A 5,962-nucleotide genomic window follows, 5' to 3' on the forward strand; every position below is an offset into this window, starting at 1 on the left:
CTCGCTCCTCTCAGCTCAGTGCACTCCTTTGAGTGCTTCCCCTTTGAAATCCCAGGCACCCTTCCCAGTGGTCCCCGGGCCTTTTCCAGCCTCCAGGGGAACCTCCTGGGTCTTCAGAGCAGTCCGCACACCCCTCCTTCTCCCACAGGGTGCCTGGGTCTCCCTGCCTCTCCCCCCCGTCTCTGCTCTCTGTGCAGGAGAGGTGCTCCATGCCCACCATCAGATGATGACAGAGTGGCAGGACAGGGCCGTGACCTCCGGCGAGGTCAAGGGTATATCAGTTATCGTCACCCTGACCCCATCGGCCTCAGAGCTCCACAGTCTGCTCACAGCTGCGACGTTCACAGGATGTAACACCGAAACCAGTGGGGGTTGTCCTGCAGGCCAGCAAGGATGCCCGAGGCCCGCCCTCAGCTGGCCGACGTATCTGCATGTCCAGTCCCAAGTCCCTCCTCCCTGCGTGCTGACTCAGCGGTTTCCAAACGGTAGCATGCCTGAGCGTCGCTGTTCAGGGTTGTCTACGAGAAGATCATGTTCTTTTCCATTCACTGTCTTTGTGGTGCTGACTCAAGCCTGATAGCAAGTCAGAGGCCAGCCCACGTCATCCTGGGGATCCTTCCAGAGTAGGGCTGGGCCAGGCAGGAAGCAGCCTTCGGCTCTGTTCACCTGCGCGAGCCTACGCCCTGGGATCGAGCTTGTCCTAGACCGTCGGTTCCTAACTCGGCAACGTTTGGGAGCATTGTCATTGTCACTACTTGGGGGAGCTCCTGGCATGGGGCTGGTGGAGGCTGGGGACGCTGCTCAGCACCATGCAGGGCCCCGAACGGCCCCATCCCAGAGAACGGTGGTGTCCCAAATGTCGGCAGTGCCTGAGTTGGAAAACTCTGCCCTATGCTGAATGGGCTGGTCTGCATCATGAAACCAGTTCACCAACCAGCCGCCTCCACTGTCCTCTCAGGTGGGGCGTCCGCCAGGTGGAGACGAAGCTGTGTGCGGAGGCACAGCGGGAGCAGGTGGGGAAAGCCTCACAGGTCCCACTCCTTCCTTGGGGCCCTGGGCGGAAGGACTCCACTCAGCCTTCCACCCGCGGCACACCTGCCGCCACCGCCCTCTGCTGGTGCTGCTCAGCACGCCTGGGCCTCCGGGTGGGAGGGGCACGGTCTCAGGACCCAGGGAAGCCACAGAAGAATGGAGCTTCCTCTCCAGAAAGCTACTCATGATTTACTATCTAGTACTGAACGCTTTGTGTTCTTAAGATATGGGATCTCACTCTGTGGCCCGGGCTGGAATGCAGTGGCGTGATCACAGCTCACTGCAGCCTCAACCTGCCAGGCTCAAGAAATCCTCCCGTCTCAGCTTCCCAAGTAGTTGGGACTACAGGCATGCGCCACCATACCTGGCTAATTTTTCTATTTTGTGGAGATGGGGTCTCGCTATGTTGCCCAGGCATGTCTCAAACTCCTGGGTTCAAGCGATCCTCCCATCTTGGCCTTCCAAAGTGCTGGGATTACAGGTGTGAGCCACCACACCTGACCATGAAAGCTTTTTTTTTTTTTTGAGATGGAGTTTCGTTCTTATTGCCCAGGCTGGAGTGTAGTGGCATGGTCTTAGCTCACTGCAACCTCCACCTCCCAGGTTCGAGCAATCTTCCTGCCTCCCAAGTAGCTGGGATTATACGCACCCGCCACCATGCCTGGCTACTTTTTGCATTCTTAGTAGAGATGGGATTTCACCATGTTGTCCAGGCTGGTCTCAAACTCCTGACCTCAGGTGATCCGCCTGCTCCGGCCTCCCAAAGTGCTGGGATTACAGGCGTGAGCCACCGTGCCCGGCCACAAAAGCTCTTTAAACAAAAGAGGCGGCAGGTCTCAGTCCAAAGGGTTTTAGAGCTGCGATTATTCTTGGATTTCCCAGCCCTTGCACTGTAGCTTGGGCTAATCAAACCCTCTTCTTGAGTCTTGCAGACTGTACAGAACCAAAGACAGAGCCTGCAGGTGTCCTCCCGGTCTCCATCCCGTCCTTTCTCCTGGCCGGCTTGGTTTGGGCTCCACGCCTGTCCTGTGTATCTCAGGAGAGGGTGGTCCTGGCTCCAGGGGTAGATCCTGATGGTTCTAAATCAGCTCTCCCAGCCTCTTTTCCCTTGACTCTAACTGGCGTGTGGGTGGTGTAGGGCTCAGGCAGGACAAGAAGCCGCTATAGAATAAACCTTGGAGCGTTGCTTTGATGGCGGAAGATTGGTGACAATGCGAGGCAGTGCAGAAACACATCTGCAAATTGCTCCACACTCCTTCCTTCAGAAGGTGAGGCCTGAGCCTCTCCCCACGCGTGCAGGTCGGATTCAGTGACTCGCTTCTAATTAATGGAATGAGGCAGAAGTTATGCTACTTGATTTCTTTTTACAGGTTTTTTAAAATTTTCAAAAAATACTTTTTGTTGTGGCCAAGAAGGAGTCTCGCTCTGTCGCCCAGGCTGGAGTGCAGTAGTACCGTCTCAGCTCACTGTGACCTCTGCCTCCTGGGTTCAAACAATTCTCCTGCCTCAGCCTCCCGAGTAGCTGGGGTTATAGGCGTCTGCCACCATGCCCAGCTAATTTTTGTGCTTTTGGTAGAGACAGGGTTTCACCATGTTGGCAGAGCTGGCCTCAAACCCCTGGACTTAAGTGATCCTCCCGCCTCCACCTCCCGAGTAGTTGGGATTACAGGTGTGAGCCACACCCGCTGCCCCCAGCTCTATGAAATGATTCCTGGAAGCTGGATCATAACAAGGACAACTTCCACCTGGTGTGAGCGGCTCCCTCTCTCCTGCTCGCTCTCATATCCCTTGCTTTGGGGAAGCTGGCCGCCATGTTGTGAGGACACTCAAGCAGCTGGAGGAAAGGGCCTGATGGGTAGAACGAGGGCTGCCACCAACAATTGGCGCCAACTTCCCAACCCTGGGAGGAAGGCATCTTGGAAGCAGATCCTGCCGCTGACCTCAAATTGGCAACCTCATAAAAGATCCTAAGCCAGAACTCAGTAGAGCCAGTCCCAAATTCCTGATCCACAGACACAGTGAAGATAGCCCTTATTGTTTAAACCTACCTTGTTGTGTGGGGTAATCTGTCACTCGGCAGGAGTTCACTAATGCGTAGTATAAAGGTCTACCAATAGGAAAACAGGTAAATGAATCATGATATTTTCCAATAAGTAAACAATCAGTCTTTTCCATATTCTGCTTCTGTGATCAAGGAAAACAGGAAAATAGGTGAATGAATTGTGATATTTTCAAACAAGTAAACAGTCTTTTTTAGAAGCATACTCTGCTTATGTAATTAAGGAAAATAGGTGAATTGTAACATTTTTTTTTTTTTTTTTTTTTTTTGAGACAGAGTTTCACTCTTGTTACCCAGGATGGAGTGCAATGGCGCGATCTCGGCTCACCGCAACCTCCGCCTCCCAGGTTCAGGCAATTCTCCTGCCTCAGCCTCCTGAGTCGCTGGGATTACAGGCACGCACCACCATGCCCAGCTGATTTTTTGTATTTTTAGTAGAGATGGGGTTTCACCATGTTGACCAGGATGGTCTCGATCTCTTGACCTTGTGATCCACCCGCCTCGGCCTCCCAAAGTGCTGGGATTACAGGCTTGAGCCACCGCGCCCGGCCGAATTGTAACATTTTCAAACAAGTAAACAATTATTCTTTTTTTAGAAGCATATTCTGCTTATGTAGTAAGGAAAGTAGGTGAATGAATCGTGACAGTTTCAAACAAGTAAACAGTGTTTTTTTTTAGATGTGTGTTCTGCTTACGTAACTAATCAGTCTTTACGTTTGGGAGGCCCAGGGCAGAAGTGCAGATGGAAGCCCGCCTGCCATATGTCTACATATTTTAACAGTATCAACCAAGCTGGCTAAAGTTAAATACAGTATGTTCTGTCCCGCCCACCATGACAAACACACCTTTCTAACAACATGCACGGAAACTGCGGTGCTGTGGTTTTTCGAGTCAAAACATCCAAGATGGCTGGATTTACTTAGCCAGCCCTCCCAATCCGTGGGTTCAGTACCTGTAGATTCAACCAACTGCTGATCAAAAATATTAGGAAAAATGGGCTGGGCGCAATGGCTCACGCCTGTAATCCCAGCACTTTGGGAGGCTGAGGCAAGTGGATCACGGGGTCAGGAGTTTGAGACCAGCCTGGCTAACATGGTGAAACCCAGTCTCTACTAAAAATACAAAAATTAGCCAGACATGGTGGCGGGTTCCTGTAATCCCAACTACTTGGGAGGCTGACGCAGGAAAATTGCTTGAACCTGGGAGGCGGAGGTTGCAGTGAGCCGAGATCATGCCACTGTGCTCTAGCCTGGGTGACAGAGCGAGACTCTGTCTCAGAAAAAAAGGAAAAAGATTTCCGTATCGTTTGAGTGTGTTATGGAAATGACCTGAGGCGGCCGTTAGGGGCTGAATTGCCCCCTTCTCCCACACATTCCTGTGCTGAAGTCCTAACCCTCAGTACCTCTGAACACGTCTGGATTTGGAGACAGGGTCTTGACTTATTTTTAGTCTTTTTCTTTTCTTTTTTTTGAGGCAGGGTTTCACTCCGTTTCCCAGGCTGGAGTGCAGTGTTGTGATCATGGCTCACTGCAGCCTTGACCTCCTGGGCTCCAGTGATCCTCCCGCCTCAGCCTTCTTTGTAGCTGGGACTGCAGGTGCGCACCACCATGCCTAGCTAATTGATGTTATTTTGTTTTTGTAAAGATGGGGCTTTGTCATGTTGCCCAGGCTTGTGTCAAACTCCTGCCTCAGGCTCCCAAACTGCTGGGATTACAGAGGTATGACTATGTAGGGACCACGTTGTGGCTTGGGCTTTCTTTTTTCTTTTTTTTTTTTTTTTTAAATTTCTTCTTTAATAGTGAGAGGGTATCACTCTGCTGCCTGAGCTGGCCTCAAACTCCTAGGGTCAAGCCATCTTCCTGCCTCGGCCTCCCAAAGTGCTGGGATTACAGGTGTGAGCCACCATGACCGCCCCCCACCGCTTTATACTTTTGTGATAAAAAGTTTTTTCTCTTGTACAGACAGGGTCTCACTCTGTTGCCCAGGCTAGGGTGCAGTGGGAGAGCCACGGTCTTTAATGAGGGAATTCAGTTGAAATGAAATCAACTTAATCAGTTTAGCCCTATGCAGAATGGGCCCTAATCCGATCTGACTGGGATCCCTGTGAGAAGAGATTAGGACACAGACGTGCACAGAGGGCTGACCACGTGAGGACACAGGGCAAAGACCGCTGTCTGCAGGCCAGAGGGACCAGCCCTGCCAAAACCATCTAGGACATCCGACACCTTCATCTAGGACATCAAGGTGTCAGAACTGTGAGAGAATAAGTAAGTCTCCATGGCTAAAGCCACCCAGCCTGTGGTACTTGCCCATGGCCACCTAGGCCAACCATGCAGTCCCCTCCAATCAGGCTTCTGCCTCGACACCGCAGAGCACAGAAGCAGACTGCAGAGACAGTCTCCATTCCAGACTCCAGGCAGGGAGAGGAATTCCTTCCGGAAGTGGATGCTCAGGGCACCAGGCCGCCGCCTCTGCTGGAACCCCAGCTGAGAAAGACTCATCTAAAGGATTCAACCACGAGATGCCATTAAACCACAAGTATGCAAAAATTAAATATGTCTCCGCCATAAATGCAGTTTAAATAGAAAACACTGGGCTGGGCGCCGTGGCTCACGCCTGTAATCACAGCACTTTGGGAGGCCGAGGCGGGAGGATCACTTGAGGTCAGTTTGAGACCAGCCTGGCCAACATGATGGAAACTCATCTCTACTAAACATACAAAAATCAGCCAGGTGTGGTGCCAAGGGCTTGTAATCCCAGCTAATTGGGAGGCCAAGACAGGAGAATCAATTGAACCCAGGAGGCAGAGGTTGCAGTGAGCCAAGATGAGCCATTCCAGCATGGGCAACAGAGTGAGACTCCATCTCAAAA

Source organism: Cebus imitator, unplaced genomic scaffold, assembly GCF_001604975.1.
Source record: "Cebus imitator isolate Cc_AM_T3 unplaced genomic scaffold, Cebus_imitator-1.0 Scaffold375, whole genome shotgun sequence".
In the NCBI taxonomy this organism is placed as follows: Eukaryota; Metazoa; Chordata; class Mammalia; order Primates; family Cebidae; genus Cebus; species Cebus imitator.